Here is a 21,417-nt window from a genome sequence, read left to right on the forward strand (position 1 = left end):
ATATCATACATATTGCAAATTCGTAGCATATTGTACGAATTGTAATTTGTAACATATTGTACGAAATGGATGATGGACATCCACAAATGAACACATACCATATGAAACGTAACATATCATTCTAAATGTAGAGATATAGATTTACGTTTACTATGTTATGTCTACTCCAGGCTGGAGGAACACACAGGTAGTGTGTTTGTTTATATGCTGTCATCTGTTAGTGGTTTTTGTCACACAGAGCAGTGGATTATTTTGTCTTCCCAGCATCAGCCTGACAAAAGACTATCTATGTCTATTCTGGATATTGCAGAAAAACAAATAAAAAGAGAAACGCAACGGAAACACATTGGCGGCACAGCGGGCAGTCGCTCTAGTCCTCGCACGATCTCTGCTTCCGGTCACAGAGCTGCCACTAGCCATGCAGGTACAGTAATAGAAAAACAATAGCCTCCACCGAGTGCGTTACACCTACAGTTGGAAAACCCAATTTATGGAGCCCGAATGCAGCCACTCCAGGGGAGTTTTGATTGTTCTGCTGTGTGCGTGTGTGTGCGTGCGTGTATGTGTGTTATTTCCATTTCTTTTGGATGGATCTGATGAACTCATGGGCGCTGCAGCATCAGTGGGCCTAGGATGGAGCAGGTGGGAGAATGGATGGAGGTAAAGATAGAGAGAACAACAGAGAGAGAGAGAGAGAGAGAGAGAATGAAAAAGGGAGCGTCGAGTCAGATTGGATTTCCACTAAGAGCTTTGAAGACAGACATCTCAATCTGGTCTGTTCCCGGTGGAGAGCTGAGCTTTCCCCTGAAACCTCTTTCCCTGGAATACCTAACCACTCTCTCCCCTAGAGCGACAGGTGTTAAGCACAGAGATCTAGGATGGCTCTCTCTCTTTTGCCCCCCTCTACCTCCATCCCTTTTTTTGCCTCTTTTTCTCTCTTGCCCCCTTTCTCCTCCTCTCTATCTCTCTTTCTTTCTCTCAACCACCACTAACCTACAAACTACAACATTTATTTTACTCTCAGTACGGTATAGGCCTGCTCTTGTCCTTACCAGACCTCTATGGTTGACCTCGACATTACACCTCACCCTAATGTCTGCCTTTACCTCAATGCTCTCTTTACCACTACCTGAACCCCAACACACTGGCCATTCAGCATGAAACCCAGGGTCTCAGGTAGCTTTTCGATGAAGCGCTGTTCTCGTATCATCTTATCGTCTGTTGTTCCAGCCCAGCACAGCATTGACCAGCAAACAGCAGCCTGCCGGGCTATCAGGGGAAAGCAGCAATTTCACCTGGATCTATGCCAGAGAAGGGAGGAGAGAGAGAGAGAGGCTCTGTGGGAGTTATGTGTAAATGTAGAGCTGCTCAGCCCAGTAGACCCTGCAGGCAAGAATACATCATTTCAAGAGATTTAAGGTGTGTTCGTGCGTGTGTGTGTGTGTGTGTGTGTGTGTGTGTGTGTGTGTGTGTGTGTGTGGTGTGTGTGTGTGTGTGTGTGTGTGTGTGTGTGTGTGTGTGTGTGTGTGTGTGTGTGTATGCGTGCTGGCGTGCATGCTTGTGTGTGTATGTGTGTTTGTGTGGGTGCGTGAATGCGTGTGTGTGGTTTAGGTCCCTTCTGTGTTTGCACACATGCTAAACTGTTTACTTACCCTGCCCTGTGGGCTTACCTTGTAGTCTATCTACCTTCTATACTCTCACAGGTCTACAGACTGAACGTTCACTACTCCTTCACCGATTGAAACACACATATTAGAGGCCAAGGTAGTAGCTACAATGTCCATGGTTAGCCACTTCAGTAGATAGATATATTTCAATCTAACTTGGAGGTTGCGTCTTTCTCTCACACCCACCTCCCACTGGAGGAGCCTGTTGATTCTTAGAGTCCATTGAGAGGAAGGTCGTACTGTCAATAATTTCATTGGACTACATAATGATTTGGCCCTGAGCTTGGGGAGGTGTTTCCACAGCTTCGTTGATAAGGTATTCACATACTCTGTCCATATGCCTCTGCTCTCCCCACTGTAGGAGCTTGTGTACTTTACCTTGACATTTAACTTCTCATTACATAGATAGACCACTTCATAACTGGATATGGTGTAGGAGGTTGTTAAAACTCATTCAGGACTGTCTGGCATCCTCGGCAGAGATGTTTACTCAAATTGAATGCAGTAAAATAAATGGGAGATGAACAATTGCATGGTGTTGAGCTTTGGGAAGGGACCAAACTAAAAGGGGATGTGGTAGCGAGCGCTGGCAGAAGACAGAGGGAACAGTGATGTGTTTATCGTACGCTGACGATGACTCCCTTTTGACTTCAACTTCGTTTACGAAAGAGGGTGAGAAGTGTTGTCTTGAGATGTCAGGGGTTTTCAATCACTATTCCATTTGTCTGTTCTGAAAGGACCTTACAGAGACCAAATAGAAGCACGGCCCATGTGTGTTCGTGTGTGTGTGTGTGTGTGTGTGTGTGTGTGTGTGTGTGTGTGTGCGCGTGTGTGCACTTTGCAGGATTAGCTAGAGACCGATATGCACGTTCAAAGCATGGAACGAAACAAAGCTCCAGGCTTATACCAGAAGATACCACACACAGCTCTGCCATCAGCATCTTACAGAAGACACACATCATAGCAATTACCTGCAAGCCCAAACCAAGTTGCTTCTGAGTGGAATACATGGCGGATTCACATTCCTCTTCTCCCCTACAATCCTAGGGTGTGAGTTTTTAGGTGTCTTTGCAGATGCCTTGAACACTGTTTGGAATATTCCTTTCAGTCTGTTCTGTAGGGAAACGGGCCATCGTTTTGCACTATGTGACTTCGGATTGGGTAGCTATTGGAAAGTGTTTTGTGAAAATGTGCTTTTAAGAAGATTATTTCACAAATAGAAATGTTTCAAAACATTTCTTGAGAGCTAATCCGGCTTCTACATTATTGGTAGATACATGTACAGCAGATCAAATCAAATGGTATTTGTCATGCGCCGTATACAACAGCTGTAGTAGACCTTATGGTGAAACGATTCCTCACAAGTTCTTTCCCAACTATGCAGAGTTAAATAAGAAACATAAAAAAAACACATGAGAAGTGGACACAGACACAAACACACCCTCTTACACATACACAACGTTGACATTTGAGAAGATGAGTGTAAACTCCCGTGGGAGTGTGTGTCCCGCGGCAGGCTAGCACACAGCGGAGAGAGAAGGGATGGATGGAGTGGCTTACAAGTTAAGCTGATGGAAAGCATAAATCTCTCCCTCTGACATTTCCCTCCATCTCCATCCGTCCCTCTCTCCTCTCCTCCGCTCCCCCGCTTCTCCTCTATTCCATGTTCTGTACACTCCCACTGTGCATGTACACTGAGTAGACCGAACATTAGGAACAGCTTCTCGTAGCGTCTCCTTTTTAGTACCTTTTCATGTATGACATTCGTGGGAGTGTGTAAACGTACATGTTTTATTACCATAGCATTTTTTTTGTATGTTCTCCATAGTTATGCACTTGAAAATGTATCAACTGACCAATTCGCCCACTTGGAGGCCCAGCTTCCTATCTCAATGTATTGCCATTCTTTTGCATTTCAAAGATGATGCAACAAAAATGAAAATAGAAAACACACGTTTTTTTGGTTTGTTTTATCTTTTATCTTCTATTGTGTTATCTTCTCCTACATTAATGTCTCCACAAACATCAAAGTGTTTCCTTTCAAATGGTATAAAGCATATGCATATCCTTGCTTCAGGTCCTGAGCTACAGGCAGTTAGATTTGGGTATGTCATTTTAGGTTGAAATTGAGATGAAGGGTCCTATCCAGAAGATAGAAAATATTTTGCCTTGCCACCTTCTGAATGGCACACAATCCATGTCCAAATTGTCTCAAGGCTTAAAAATCCTTATTTTACCTGTCTCTTCCCCTTCATCTACACTGATTGGAGTGGATTTAACAAGTGACATCAATAAGAGATCATGGCTTTCATCTGGATTCACCTGGTCAGTCTATGTCATATACACTAATATTAAACCATGGAAGAAGAATTCTCCCCGCTCATTCTATGGTGAGTTTTTGATAGACATCAGGAATTAGATTTCATTATACAGTTTTACTTCACAAGCATCCCAGAACATTCTAACAAAAAGTTGATACAATTCTGCTGAGACTAGCCAGGTAGCTACCTCCCAAGCATCAAAACACTTCTGACAGGTGACTTTGGGCTGAACTTTGTTTTGATAGTCTGCTGCAGGTATACTAGCTGATCAACTGTCTATCCACAGACAATCAGTGTCATGCATTAAAACTAAACTGCATCTCTTGACATGCCACATGCTTATATTGGACCTGATGGTTCTTAAGGACAATATATGAATACATGTGCCTGCAAGGGTGTATATGAATGCTGGAGCTGCACATGTTTAAAAACAACAATGGTGAAGACATCAAGATGCAGCGTGAACGAGATTGTGTGTGTGTTAGAGGATTAGTTTCTCTCCTGTGTGTGTGTGTGTGTGTGTGTGTGTGTGTGTGTGTGTTTTAGAGGATTAGTTTCTGTGTCTGTGTGTGTGTGCGTGCGTGCATGCAGCAGCCCCACATTAATTACAGTACAAAGGCTGTCACCCATCCCTCACTCAGAGGAAGAGAAGGAAGACAGGGCTCCAAGCACAGAGCTGTTTGAAGTGCCTGTTCCACGGCAGGCATATTCCACAGCCTGATAAACATGGGGGGTGGAGGGACTGAGGGGCGTTGCAGGGAAGAGTGGAGGGGTTAGGATGTGGGGATGCTGAGGTGGCTAGTATGAGTGGGTGGGGGGGTACGAGAGGTGATGAGGGGATGAGGGGATGGGTCGCTGTTCATTTCTCCTCCCTGATGAGTGTTACGTGAAGATGGGGAGGGGGGGATGGGGGCATCTCTCCCTCTCTTTGATCTCCCCCTATTGACCTGAAGGGAAAGGGGGGGGGGAAGCTCTCACTTTTAATAAACGCCTAGTTGTTGAGCGAGAGGCACGGAGCAGGATTCTCACAGATACATAATGCATGGACTGGGTCTCTTTTCTTCTCTCACTGCAGCTCCCCAAGAATAAATATCATCTTTATTTTTACCCTCCCTCCCTCTCTCTCCCTCCCTCCCTTACTCTCTCTTTATCCTTTTCTACACCTTTCTGCCGTTTAAAAGAGATCTTTTTACAAAGCCAGGATGTGACAGTGTGCTCGGCTTGCTTTTAGACTCCAAACGGGCAGGAGCTGAGGGTACCATGTTAGAAATGTGTTATTTTAATACACAAACAACAGACTACAGACAGATTGGTATCTACTCTGTCACAGACTACAGACAGATTGGTATCTACTCTGTCACAGACTACAGACAGATTGGTATCTACTCTGTCACAGACTACAGACAGATTGGTATCTACTCTGTCACAGACTACAGACAGATTGGTATCTACTCTGTCACAGACTACAGACAGATTGGTATCTACTCTGTCACAGACTACAGACAGAGTGGTATCTACTCTGTCACAGACTACAGACAGATTGGTATCTACTCTGTCACGGACTACAGACAGAGTGGTATCTACTCTGTCACAGACTACAGACAGAGTGGTATCTACTCAAGTCACAGACTACAAACAGAGTGGTATCTACTCTGTCACAGACTACAGACAGAGTGGTATCTACTCTGTCACAGACTACAGACAGATTGGTATCTACTCAAGTCACAGACTACAAACAGAGTGGTATCTACTCTGTCACAGACTACAGACAGAGTGGTATCTACTCTGTCACAGACTACAGACTACATACAGAGTGGTATCTACTGTCACAGACACAGGTAACACACAGCATAGGAGCAAGATACATAGACTAAGGAAATAGTTGTTTGCTGTGGGTGTGGGGGGAAGGGGATTGTGTGTGTGTGTGTGTGTGTGTGTGTGTGTGTGTGTGTGTGTGTGTGTGTGTGTGTGTGTGTGTGTGTGTGTGTGTGTGTGTGTGTGTGTGTGTGTGTGTGTGTGTGTGAGAGAGAGAGGTGGGTAGAAAGGGATTAACATATTTACATTGTTGGGGTGAAGAGGAGAGGAGAATCTGGGTGAAGAACAGAACAAAATCATAGGCCCACCCACTTGGGTGCCAGGCCCACCCACTGGAGAGCCAGGCCCAGCCAATCAGAATGAGATTTCCCTTACAAAAGGGCTTTATTACAGACAGAAATACTCCTCAGTTTCATCAGCTGTCCAGGTGACTGGTCTCAGACGATCCCGCAGGTGAAGAAGCCAGATGTGGAGGTGCTGGGCTGGCTGGTTACACACGGCCTGCGGTTGAGAGGCCGGTTGGACGTAATGCCAAATTCTTTAAAACAACGTTGGAGGCGGCTTATGGTAGAGAAATTAGCGTTCAATTCTCTGGCAACAGCTCTGGTGGACATTCCTGCAGTCAGCATGCCAATAGCACTCTCCCTCAAAACTTGAGACATCTGTGGCATTGTGTTGTGTGACAAAACTGCATATTTTAGAGGGGACTTTTATTGTCCCCAGTACAAGGTTCACCTGTGTAATGATCATGCTGTTTAATCAGATTCTTGATATGCTACAGCTGTCAGGTGGATGGATTATCTTGGCAAAGGAGAAAAGCTCAATAACAATGTAAACGTGTACAAAATTTGAGAGAAATAAGCTTTTTGTGCGTTTGGAAAATTTTGGGGATATTTTATTTCAGCTCATGAAACATGGTACCAACACGTTACATGTTGCTTTTATATTTTTGTTCAGTATACAGTATATGTTAACGCACACACACACACACATCTGCCTTACAGACCAATCAGATGGCATTGCCCTGTTTTGGGGGGTTAATGAATCACTGTTGTTGCGGTGACACACTGATACCACATTGCCAGAGCATGTCATCTTCAGGCGCCTGTGATGTCAGTCAGTGAGATGTGAAAGCCATTAGTCCAGAGCGCTGTGGTACGAGGCCCACTCACCTCCTCCAGGAGTCATACCTGCTCTGATGCTGCTGCTGCTCGGCCAAGCATAAACATCACAGAGTTACACTGTTGATGTTATTAGATTGCCACTTCCAGACAGCCAATAGAGCGTGCATAAGGAGGCTATCTGTTTGTCTGTTTGTTTGTTTATTTGATTCCACTGGTAAATGATTGGTGAAAGCTCTTTGTCCATATGCAAATCAAGCTGTGGTCCCTTCTCGTGTGTATGTGTGTGTGTGTGTGTGTGCGCACACGTGTGTGAGCGTGTGTATGTGTGTGAGCGCGCATCTATGTGTGTGTGTGTGAGCGCGCGTGTGTGTGAGCGCGCGTGCGCACATGCATCTATGTGTGTGTGTGTGTGTGTGTGTGTGTGTGTGTGTGTGTGTGTGTCTCATTATGTGTGTTCATGTGTGTCCTTCATAGTGGAAGCCTTTTCACTTACAACCCCCAGCAGGCGATAAATCTAATGAGTGTAATGCATGAGCATGTTACCTGTGTGGCAACACTGCCACCTTCAGGAGAAATCATTTATTTTGATTTAAGGACATCTGATTGTGGAGAGAAAGTCTACATCAGCACTGAGTTCGTCCTCTTTTGTAAGGATTCTGTAAGAACACACACAAACGCTGTCCTACACACAAACACACTCTCACATACACACGTATGCATACACACAAACACACTCTCACATACACACGTGTGCATACACACAAACACACTCTCACATACACACGTATGCATACACACAAACACACTCTCACATACACACGTATGCATACACACAAACACACTCTCACATACACACGTATGCATACACACAAACACACTCTCACATACACACGTATGCATACACACAAACACACTCTCACATACATACGTATGCATACACACAAACACACTCTCACATACACACGTATGCATACACACAAACACACTCTCACATACACACGTATGCATACACACAAACACACTCTCACATACACACGTGTGCATACACACAAACACGTGTGCATACACACAAACACACTCTCACATACACACGTGTGCATACACACAAACACACTCTCACATACACACGTATGCATACACACAAACACACTCTCACATACACACGTATGCATACACACAAACACACTCTCACATACACACGTATGCATACACACAAACACACTCTCACATACACACGTATGCATACACACAAACACACTCTCACATACACACGTATGCATACACACAAACACACTCTCACATACACACGTGTGCATACACACAAACACACTCTCACATACACACGTATGCATACACACAAACACACTCTCACATACACACGTATGCATACACACAAACACACTCTCACATACACACGTATGCATACACACAAACACACTCTCACATACACACGTATGCATACACACAAACACACTCTCACATACACACGTATGCATACACACAAACACACTCTCACATACACACGTATGCATACACACAAACACACTCTCACATACACACGTATGCATACACACAAACACACTCTCACATACACACGTATGCATACACACAAACACATACATAAAGTGGGGAGGAGACTCACTCGTTCTCTTTCTCACCGCGCTTCTCTCATTGACCCCTTCTCTCTTGGTCTCCATCCTAAGTGGCGGTGGGTGTGAATGGTGTGAGTAATGGAAATGGATGAGTGCAGGAAAGAGAGCAGCTCTCACTGGAGAAGGGAGTGGAGGGATGAGGGCTGGGGAAAAACAGACCAGATAAACAGGACCGACATACTCTTAATGGATGTTATGCAGTTGTACATGTGTGTGTGCTTACGTGTGCATGCTCTTGTGTACGTGTAAGCGTCTGTGTGTGTACCTGAACACTCCGTACTCCCCGTCACCCCCCCCCCCCCTCACCCTCATTATCCGTTACCATTCTCTGTCTGGGGTTTGTGTTTTGTTTTTTTGTTTTTTTTCTGCCTGGCTATGTAATTACAAACCCCGTCATTACTCTGTGCACCGATGCAATCGTCTGTCCCTGATTGATGATGTCGTAGCGAGCACTGCTTCCGGCTCCACAGCGTGGAGGGTGGAAAGTGGTGTGTGTCTGGGTTGCCAGGTTAAGGCTCTCATTCCCTTTACTGTTCTTTCCTTTTTAGTCTCATGAACGTAACCCACACACAAATACACACACACACTCACAGATTACACAACAGCATCTTTGTTTATACCTTAGGAAACCTAGTGCTCGAAGCCCTGGTCTGAGATCAGATTTCTCTAACTTAATCCTGTCCTTCACTATAATGAGCTAGCACATACTTCTGTACCTGAGTCAGTGCTTACAGGCATGTTTCTCTCTGTGCGATAGGACTAGTTCTCTAATCCCTCCGCGAGGTCCAAACGCTACGCCTCTCATTTAGTCATGAACAAGATCAATTAACAAACGAATAAGGAGACAATTTAGCTGAATAAGTCCTGCAGGAGCTATCTCTTTCTGATTGATTTATTGGCTCTCCCAGTCATACAAACACAGATCATCAGAGCGAGAAGTAAAACCTGTCCCCAATTGCTCACCCTATTCCAAACACCTGACTGCAAAGCCTATAGCACAATAATCACCAACACAGTGAGTACTATAGTGCGTAATACCTGCGCAGGTGGCATGGAGACCCTGAACAACAGTGATTCACAGAGGAGTGATGATGGTTGGTTCAGTGTAACAACTCATTGTGTGAACATACATGGGTGTCAGAGCTGCAGCAGTAGCCAGCTAAGTGTGATTTTTATCCCCACTCTAATAAGCTCATTAGATCTGTATTTAAAAAGTGTATCATCTCTTTGACAAGGGTTTCCCAAACTCGTTTTTGCGCACGTTTTTTTAGCTAGGTTTTCTAGCTCACTGATTTTGTTGTAAGTCTCCATCCCATGGCAAAAGGCATTTTTCTCTCCTCCAACAAGAGGTTTGTGAACAGTTTGTGCCATGAACAGTGCCTGTGCCCACAGAAATAGACAGGGGGGGGGGGGTGCGGGGTGTTCCCCAATGCTGGAAGGGGGACCTGAGGGAAAAGGTTTGGGAACCAGTGGTGTAGTAGGACCTCTAGATCTGTCTTCATAATGGAAAGTGTTTTGTCTCCTAGACAGCTCCCCACTGTCTATACCTGGCATCAAACCTCACATTCAGTTGGCACGGGAAGGTGAGAAAACATTTTACAGCAGGCTACTTTCTACCTGAAATTGTCCAATAGGACTGCTGATATTCACTTCTGTTTTAAACTCTTTTCACCTGTTTGTATTACATTTACCCTAGTATACAGTAGTGGGTCTGTGCCTATAGGACTGGAGAACAGTTTTACCAAGGATTTAATAGCAGAATTTCCTTATGGGGCTCCCTACTGGGCCACTAGAAGAAAACTGTGAGCCTGTTCTGCTTAACACGTATAGAGACAGACAAACAAAGTGCAAATAAAAACACACACACACACTGATGACACATCAGTGTCCTGCTGTTCTCATACGGGGAGAGCTGTGGAAGACGTCCACACACCACATTGGCGGATGTCGTCACCAGAGAGAGACAGAACGTTCCGCAGCAACACTCCCCTGTGTTCCACACACTTTTTATGTATTTATTTAGATGAAACAATACTCCTGCCTTCCAAATGAAATACCTGGATAACCAGGAGGTATAAGTGCTCTGTATCCGTGCCACAGCCGACCCGGTATTTGAACCAATGCCACAACGAACGACACAGCACAGTCAATATCACTGACCCAGAGCAGCCAAGGCATATGTGGTCCCCGGGTGACAGTACTTCAAGTCTCAGGAAGGCAGTAGTCATGCTACCTGAGGTCAATGTTGTGGAGTAGTAGATAAAATTAGAGGTGTTACAGACTGATAAGGTCCTAGGGTTGCCATGGCGATGGTATGTCATGCACTTCAGCTTAGCCCCAGTAGCTACAAGAGTTTGGCTGTGATATAATCCAGCCTTGTACATCATTAGACTCACCTTTGAGTAGATGCCTTTAAGTCAGGACATAACCTCCAGGAATAACAGGCCAGATTATTAGCATGACTCGTCCTACGGTCATATTTCTTTTTGTCCCTTGGATTTGATGTTTGCTGCCCAGGAGTTGACTAATCCTACCAATTAGAGAATAGACTCCTGAGGACATTATGGCCAGGCTTGATACAGAATTGCTCTCTCTCTCTCTCTCTCTCTCTCTCTCTCTCTCTCTCTCTCTCTCTCTCTCTCTCTCTCTCTCTCTCTCTCTCTCTCTCTCTCTCTCTCTCTCTCTCTCTCTCTCTCTCTCTCTCTCTCTCTCTCTCTGGAGATATTTTATCTCACATTCCCTCTCTTTCTCTCTCCCTCCATACACAACAGACTGTTTCTTTTCTTTCTTTCTTCCCTGTGAGAGAGAGTTGTGTGTCATTACTATTCAGACAGGGAGCCCTCTCTTCTAGTACAGATGGAGAAATAAGAGAGAGGCTGAGAGGGAGAGTGGGAGAGTGGGATACGCACACAGCAAGAGAGATGGACTGCAGAGTCGACTACACGTAATGTCGCCTCATAAAAAAAACTATGAACAACCGGAGAGGAAGGAATAGATGATTTGTCACTGTTTTTAATTCTCTTTTTAACAGCTGACAATTGGAGTATAGGGTGTAATTGGTTGACATTGAAGTGGTCTGTAAGGCATGTTGGAGTGGATGCATTGTCAGCATCTTCTAACAAAGAAGTCTCCAATGAAACATTTTTAAAGCACAGAGAGGCATAAACAAAGTTAATCATTGGGAATCAAATGCACAGTACACTCCCAATAACTCACACTATCAAACTCAATCACTTCTCATGCTGTCTCTGGCATCGGACAACAAAGAAACAAACCCAAAATAAAACACGATTACCCATCAATGCTTAAAAGTCAATGTAATGATCTCACTTTCTGTGTCTCCTAACTACTCCTCTTATCTTTCTCTCTCTGTCTGTCTCCCTCTCTTCCACTCTCTCTCTTTCTCTCTTCTCTCTCTCCCCCATTTCTCTTTCACTTTTTTTCTCTCTCCCCCCCACCCAGAATGAACCAACCTTTGCACGGCATATTAGCAATGAAATCTGGAAAGCGGCAGCACCTGTCCTCTTTTCTCATCTCTTCCCGGCTTAAAACTGATTTCAAAGGCTATTATCCACCCCCTACTCCCCTACCTCCCCCTATGTTCCCTACCTCCCCCTACTTCCCCTACCTCCCTCGACTCCTCCTACCTCCCCCTACTCCCCCAGCCTCCCCCTACTCCCCCAGCCTCCACCTCCCAGCCTCTGTTCTGAACAGTAGATAATGACTCTCCTTTAGCAGAGATGGAGATTTCAGAAGTACTGAGAACCAGAGCTGAGTGCACTACTGGTCAGAGAATGTAAAGAAAGTGACATACAGAGAGAGGGGAGAAAGGAGAGAGAGGGTACAGAGTGCGAAATTAGGCCCTGTGGCTGAACCACCGGTAGACTCCATTATGATTACCTGATAGAGGGATATGAACACGGTGTACCTTTAGGAAAAAAATGAGACCCTGTGTCCTTCAACACCTGCACAACCCACCAGGACCTCACAGGAGTAATAGCACACCTCACAATGCTCTACAGGGAGAGCGATGGAGAAAGAGAGAGGGAAAAGGAGCGAGAGATAAGAGAGACATGCACTATATATACAGAAGTATGTGGACACCGCTTCAAATTTGTGGATTTGGCTATTTCCGTCACACCCGTTGCTGACAGGTGTATAAAATTGAGTACACAGCCATGCAATCTCCATAGACAAACATTGGCAGTAGAATGGCCTTACTGAAGAGCTTAGTGACTTTCAACATGGCACCGTCATAGGATGCTACCTTTCCAACAAGTCAGTTCATCAAATTTCTTCCCTGCTAAAGCTGCCCCGGTCCACTGTAAGTGCTGTTATTGTGAAGTGGTAGGCCACACAAACTCACAGAATGGAACCACCAAGTGTTGAAGCGCGTAGCGCATAAAAATTGTCTGTTCTCACTCACTACCGAGTTCCAAACTGCCTCTGGAATCAACAACAGCGCAATAACTGTATGATATTTTATCGGGAGCTTCATGAAATGGATTTCCATGGCCGAGCAGCCGCACACAAGCCTAAGATCACCATGCGCAATGCTAAGCGTTGTCTGGAGTGGTGTAAAGCTCGCCGCTATTGGACTCTGGAGAAGTGGAAACATTTCTCTGGAGTGATGAATCATGCTTCACCATCTGGCAGTCCGACGGACTAATCTGCGTTTGGCGGATACCAGGAGAACACTATCTGCCTGAATGCATAGTGCCAAATGTAAAGTTTGGTGGAGGAGGAATAATGGTCTGGGGCTGTTTTTCATGGTTCGGGCAAGGCCCCTTAGTTCCAGTGAAGGGAAATCTTAAAGCTACAGCATACAATGACATTCTAGACGATTCTAGACAATTCTGTGCAACAGTTTGGGGAAGGCCCTTTCCCCAAAGCGAGGTCCATATAGAAATGGTTTGTCAAGATCAGTGTAGGAGATCTTGATTGGCCTGCACAGAACCCTGACCTCAACCCCATCAAACACCTTTTGGATGAATTGGAACGCCAACTGTGAGCCAGGCCTAATCGCCCAACATCAGTGCCCAACCTCACTTATGCTCTTGTGGCTGAATGGAAGCAAGTCCCCGCAGCATTGTTCCAACATCTAGTGGAAAACCTTCCCAGAAGAGTGGAGGCTGTTATAGCAGAGAAAGGGGGGACCAACTTCATATTAATGCCCATGATTTTGGAATGATGTTCAATGTTCAACAAGCAGGTGTCCACATACCTTTGGTCATGTAGTGTACATAGAGACATGCAGAGAGAAAGAGAGACAGGCAGAGAGAAAGAGAGACAGGCAGAGAGAGAGAGAGACAGGCAGAGAGAGAGAGAGCGCTTAAGCCCCTTAAGCCCCACCCTCTTCAACATATATATCAATGAACAGTCTGCAGCACCCGACCTCACCCTACTAGAATCTGAAGTCAAATGTCTACTGTTTGCCGATGATCTGGTGCTTCTGTCCCCAACCAAGGAGGGCCTACAGCAGCACCTAGATCTTCTGCACAGATTCTGTTAGACCTGGGCCCTGACAAACCTGGGCCCTGATAGACCTGGGCCCTGTCAGAGCTGGGCCCTGACAGTAAATCTTAGGAAGACAAAAATAATAGTGTTCCAAAAAAGGTCCAGTAGCCAGGACCACAAATACAAATTCCATCTAGACACCGTTTGCCCTAGAGCACACAAAAGAACTATACATACCTCGGCCTAAAGATCAGCTTCACAGGTAACTTGCACAAAGCTGTGAACAATCTGAGAGACAAGGCAAGAAGGGCCTTCTATGCCATCAAAAGGAATATAACATTTGACATAGGATCTGGCTAGAAATACTTGAATCATTTAAAGAATCCATTGCCCTTTATGGTTTCTGGGGTCCTCTCACCATCCAATAATTCACAAAATGGGGCAAACACCAAATTGAGACTGCATGCAGAATTCTGCAAAACTATCCTCATTGTAAAGTGTAAAACACCAAATAATGCATGCAGAGCAGAATTAGGTCGATACCCACTAATTATCAAAATCCAGAAAAAAGCCGTTAAATTTTACAATCATCTAAAAGGAAGCGATTCTCAAACCTTTCATAACAAAGCCATCACCTACAGAGAAATCCACCTGGACAAGAGCCCCCTAAGCAAGCTAGTCCTGGGGCTCTGTTCACAAACACAAACAGACCCCACAACAGCAACACAATTAGACCCAACCAATTTATTTTCAGTTAAGAACAAATTCTTATTTTCAATAACAGCCTAGGAACAGTGGGTTGGCTGCCTTGTTCAGGGGCAAAACAACAGATTTTTACCTTGGGGATTTGAGCTTGCAACCTTTCGGTTGCTAGTCTAACGCTCTAACCACTAGGCTACCCTGCCACCCCAGGGTAGCCTAATGAGAAAACAGAAAGATAATTACTTGACACATATGTTTTTTAAATGAGCAAACTAGAATGCTATTTGGCCCTAAACAGAGAGTACACAGGGGCAGAATACCTGACCACTGTGACTGACCCAAACTTAAGGAAATCTTTGACTATGTGCAGACTAAGTGAGCATAGCCTTGCTATTGAGAAAGGCCACCAAAGGCAGACCTGGCTCTCAAGAGAAGACAGGTTGTGTGCACACTGCCCACAAAATGAGGTGGAAATTGAGCAGTACTTCCTAACCTGCCAAATGTATGACCATATTAGAGACACATATTTCCCTCAGATTACACAAACCCACAAAGAATTCAAAAACAAATCCAATTTTGATAAGCTCCTATATCTATTGGGTGAAATACCACAGTGTTCAATCACAGCAGCAATATTTGTGACCTGTTGCCACAAGAAAAGGGCAACCAGTAAAGAACAAACACCATTGTAAATACAACCCATATTTATGATTATTTATTTTCTCTTCTGTGCTTTAACTATTTGCAGATCATTACAACACTGTATATTGACATAATACGACATTTGAAATGTCTTTATTCTTTTGGAACTTTTGTGAGTGTAATGTTTACTGTTCATTTTTATTGTTTAGTTCACTTTTGTTCATCTATTTCACTTGCTTTGGCAATATAAACATATGTTTCCCATGGCAATAAAGCCCCTTAAATTGAAATTGAATTGAATTGAGAAAGAAGTAGAGAGACAGAGAAATGGAATCATTGGTAAGAGGTAGCAAGACCACCCTAACATGATAATACCTGCGTTTAGCCCAAGCTCTGCTCAGTGAGAGAGAATGATCAGCACTACTTCACTGTGAGGCGACCAGCTCAGCTCAGCCTCGTTATGTGCTGCCAGTTTCATCTGGGTGACAGCTCATTTCCTCTGAAATAACTGCCTTCCCTCAAACTCAGGGGCCAATGCCAACACTAAGCTTTCTTTGTCTCTCTCTACCTCTCTCACACAACTCACTCTCTCTGCTCTCTCTCTCCCAGCCACTCTCGCTCTCCCTGTCTCTTTCTTTATCCCTCTTTCTTCCTCTCTCTCTCCCTCTCTGCCCCCTCATTTCATTCTGTCCCCTTTCTCTAATTTTCTCTTTCCCGTTTTTTCGACCTCTCTCTCGCTCTCCTGCATTCTCCCTTGCTGGGTTCTCAGAAACACGAGGCATGGAAGGTATTTTCAATTCATATGTGGAGGGGTGAGGTAAGTGCACAGTAAAGAGATGATCTTTGGTGACATGTTGTACAATATATTCAGGCTTGATAGACGCAAAGGAAGAAATGATCAGGAAAGAACGTACGTTGAAACGCACACACACACATGCTCTCTTACACACAGAGGCTTGAGGCTCTAAAGGCTAACAAATAGCTGTGATCTGTCCCAGACAGAGAGAAGAATGAATGGGATAGTTTAAATCAGCAAAGCTGCTGCTGCTGCCCGTCGAATACCAATACCCTGCTTGAGCACAGCAACGAAAGGAGCATAGTGAACAAACACACAAACTGACACACAACCATACCCCACAAATCCCCTTAGCCAAGTACAGTACATTAACATTCACACGGTATACAATGCCAAACATTTTGCTCTTGCTTCTTGCTCTCTCCTTTTTTAACCTCGTGAGCGCATCTCATACAGTCTCATACAGCCTTTTCTATTTCGCACACTCTGCTTTTCCATTGAATACAATGAGAAAAGGAGGGAGATAAGACAAGGTGTTCATAGGGAAATGTGAAGACAGGGCTCCAGTATGATCAGTTTAAAGCGCTACACCATCTCTACCAAATCAAATGACAGCCCCAAGAGACCTCCCCTCTCCTCTCCTCTTCTTTTTCTGGAGCCGGGCCCAAAGATAGTGATTTCCTTTCAGTAAATGTTTCTCTCTTTATGTCGTTCTTTGTCTTAGACACCCCGTACAGACACGCACGCACGCACACGCACACACACACACACACGTTTTCACAACCAAACACACTTCCTATTTGCATCCCACCACCTTTCTCCTTCCCTCTGTGTTTTCAATCACATAGCTTATATAGGCCTGTGATTGTGTAGAGTGAAGGCGGAGGTAGAAAGCGGGGAGGGGGCAGTAGAATGAAACAGGTCTATTTAAGAGCTGACTCATCAGCTGAACATGACTTCCCTCACTGTGCCTGTCTCAGGGCTTATAGCCGCCAGCGTTGTGATTGAGTGCTGTGATTTTCCCATCACAGGAATAAACCAACACTTACTGACATAAATCTATCTTTTGGATTGCAAATACAGTCAATTTTGAAGATTTACAGGGATTTTTTTTTAACCAGAAAGCACTCCTTTCTCTACATTTCTCCACAGCACAGAACACTAAAGCTTTCGCCAATGAATGGGCTCCAGAATAATACAGACGGTTATGTAAAGGTGAGTCATTGTAGCACTGTCTTGACAAATGGGAAGAAACCCTAAATGGATCAATCCAACTCCATCTCCTGCAGCTGTTAGAATAGAACAATGATTCACATTCTGGCTGCCACCAACTGCCACACACCCACATACTTCCAGGGAACCCACATACTTGCAGGGCACCCACATACTTTCAGGGCACCAACATACTTTCAGGGCACCCACATACTTTCAGGGCACCCACATACTTTCAGGGTCAGAAGGGTCGAATATCTCGTTTTGAACACTGCCTAGCTTGAAAAGAGCAATCAGAGGATGCAGAGTGGTGGAGAGATAGCTGCAGTGACTATGAATATCTGAATATTCAAAAGACAAAACTGCTCTCTCTCTCGCAGAAGACTGCAAAGGAAACATTTAGAGTAACTTTGGGTGAACTTCTGAGCTCTTGCCCGCCTATTGATATGATGAGGCAAACAGCCAATTAGAGCAGAGAGATGGTGTGGACTGCTTAGCAGACCGCAGGTAAAGGGGAAGGGAGGGGGGCACGAGGGGGGCTTCACAGGAAATCAAACAGCTCATTAATTTAAAGCCCTGTGTGTCACCTGTTGCTGTAAGTGGCAGAGCTGATCCTCATTCAGATTTTTTACATTCAGACCCAGGCAGCGCTCTGACTGGGAGAATTCATCAGCCCTGTTAAAAGTCTGCAGTCAGATGATCGCTCGTCACTCGATTGATCACCCAATCAGTCAGTCAGGTAATCATTTTTCATTTGTATAATGCCTGGCTGTCACAGAATCCTTGAGCACAGGCCCAGGCATGAATAGTCAAACCCAGAGACTACCTGTTATGATGAGCCTATTAGCCCACATTTCAGACCTCATTACAGTTTGTTTAATGGCTTTGGTACTAGTATGTATGTGGTAAAGTACAATATGTGTTAAAATTTCACAAGTCTTAGTGTGACGACCCTCCCACTCTGTCTGCCGAATTCTGCCTTTATACTCTTGTTTTCCTTAGTAGGATGTCGGTGGGCGGAGCAGTGAGGGTCTTCAGCAAAATGGGACACACCTGGGCTTGGGTGTGTCCCGGGGATAAATACACCTTTCCCCCATACATCGAGGAGACTCTTTCCACACAGACCCTAGTCATGACGTGACTATCATTAATCTGATAACTATTATTTATTTTATCAACTAACTATGTTTAATTGTTACTCAATTAAATTAACCATGTAACAATTAACTCATTAGGAATTTGGGGCACCACGGGAAAAGTTGTTTAACGAGTTACTATCTCCCGACTTAAACTCTAAAGACATATAGATATCTCTTAGGTCAATAACAGTGAATTATTAATTATTAACTCATCAGTCTCATACTGAACGTCGCATAATCCTTGATATCTGCAAGAACCCTAGCCCTTCTGAATATTCAGTACTACACAAATTGATTTAATCATTTATTTACTAACTAACTAAATAATAACACAGAATACACATACACACCTACATGAGATAAAAGTCCCTAGTGGACTGACACGATATGATAGCTTGTTACACAATGGAAAGGGGGTGGGGAAAGAAAGAGAGGGAGAGACAAAGAGAGTCAACTTATCGTACATACATTTGGAAACTACGCTCACAGTAACCAGAATACATAGCACCCTAACCACCGCTCATTCGGATTAGAAATGCAATATATATTTACACGTAGCTGTCTTTCTCTGTCGTCTCTCTGTTGAAACCAATCGATCCGTCTATGGGTAGTGGCTCAATGTAAGGCTCTGGTTGTCCATCAGAGGTCACAATGTCCTTCTTCTTTGTGGAGCTTCTCTGGTAGTGGAGTGTTTGTTAGAAGAGGTACATCAGAGGTACCAATGGTTGTCTGTGGGGATTCTACTTCCCACCTTGTAGTCAAAGTTCCAGGACCATTTTACATGCACAGCTGCAGACTGTGAATGTTTCTGGTCTCCTAGGTGATGTTATCTTCTCTTCTAGTGTTGAGGTTGAGAGCTCCAGAGTTTCTCACCATTTCAACATGTAGACTAACATCTCAAGTCTTTTGGTATCAATGGTTGATTATTCAGGGTTCAGCTCCTGACCACTTTACATGCCAGCAGCAACCCGGCATGTTTTGGTCTCGTAGTTTTAAACCATTTCGTTAGCGAGTCCTTTTAAGCACTCTGGCCAAAAGGGGCATTCCATCACGCCGACACAATGTCTGTGTAAACACTTTCAGAGTTACAGTTACTTTGTCATATCATCCTTAAAGACATCACAAAATAATAAACCATATGACAGGACGTTTCTTTAGATCCCCATGAACCATTCTTAATATTCCTATCTTATGAATATTGTTCCAAAGTTCATTCTTTAGCCGTTAGAGTTTTTGGCGGCAAAGGTCTTCTGTAGACAAAGGGATTTCTTTTCCAATACTGCAGGGCAAAAAAGAGAAAGTTCTCTCTAAATTTACAACCCAGTGTTAAGACCAGAGGTCTGGCTATCTTCAAACATTTGCCTAGCTGATGGGTCTTTTGATCCACTGTCAGGAGAGTTATGACAATACACTGTTCTTTGTGTTTGGGCACCTCAACACCCCTCATTATCACCATCTATGCACACATACAACATTGTTTTTACATTTGAAATGTAACCTTTATTTAACTAGGCAAGTCAGTTAAGAACAAATTCTTATTTACAATGATGGCCTACCAGGGAACAGTGTTCAAGGGCAGAATGACAGATTTTTACCTTGTCAGCTCAGGGACTGGCCCAACGCTCTAACCACTAGGCTACCTGCCACCCCATTGTTACTTGAATATAGTTTACTTTGTTTAATACATATATGTTTGTTATTTCTTTATCTCCGTGTTGTCTCCCTCTTTGTTACGGGCTACAAGCCGGTTCGTAACATTAGTGCAAAACTCAAAACAGATCATCAAAAAGGCAGTTTTTCCCAAACATTAAGCACATTTTCAATTGACTAAGTACAACACACAAAATCACACAGTAACTCTACACCAAACCTAATCATTGTTTCATCTAGAAATACCTTTTATATAAAGTAATTGCCTTTCACAATGCAATGCTCACAATACTTTTCATATGATTCTCTTCTCATTTGTTTAAATACATTTGACCATCACTTAATGCAACTGCGCTTAATGGTTAATTACTTAACAATTGATAGGTTTACCAAACGGTTAACTGGTTTGTCTACTATATATGGATTTTGAGAAGTACAGAAATAAAATGAGTGTTTGTAAGATATAAACATCTAAATTACATGGATGATACATAATAACCATACATATTGACCAATGTGGCATCCATCAGCCTACTAACAATTGTCTGCCTTTTGAAATGAAACACATTTACCTGGTGCCTTTTGAGAGAAACAACAACCGAGTGAAAGAACTGCGGGCCGAGTATGTTCAGTTACAGCACTATATACTGTATTACTGTTACTATTTGATGCACATGCTACTTCACAATATCATATTGGAACTATACTGTAAAAATAACTACCCAAAATATATTTTAGAGGGTGATGGTGTTTGATGCTGCTGTGAACCATCACAAGTATTTCTTTGTGGATGAAACGGGCTTCAACCGGGCCAAAACTCAACGCTGTGGTTGGAACCTCATCGGCTAACAGAGCGACCGTCCAAGTGCCTGGACAACGTGGGGGAGACATCTCCATGTGAGGCGCTATCTCTGAAGATGGTGTGGTAGGACGTAGGCCATTACTTGGATCCTACAACGCTGCACACATTGTCTTTCTCAATTAAATTGAGCAGGCCTGTCAAGGAGAAGGGGTCACCTACAGTGTGTCATTATGTGGGACAATGTCAGGTTTCACCATGAAGAGGTGGTTCAGGCATGGTTTCGGGCCCATCCCCGATTCATGACCCTATTCCTGCCCCCATACTCTCCTTTCCTCAATTTGTTTTCAGCATGGAGATGGAAGGTGTACGATCGCCATCCCCATGAGCGTGCCACCCTCCTTCTTGCCATAGATGAGGCATGCGACAACATAAATGCAG

This window comes from Salmo trutta, chromosome 3, assembly GCF_901001165.1.
Source record: "Salmo trutta chromosome 3, fSalTru1.1, whole genome shotgun sequence".
NCBI classification, from domain to species: Eukaryota; Metazoa; Chordata; class Actinopteri; order Salmoniformes; family Salmonidae; genus Salmo; species Salmo trutta.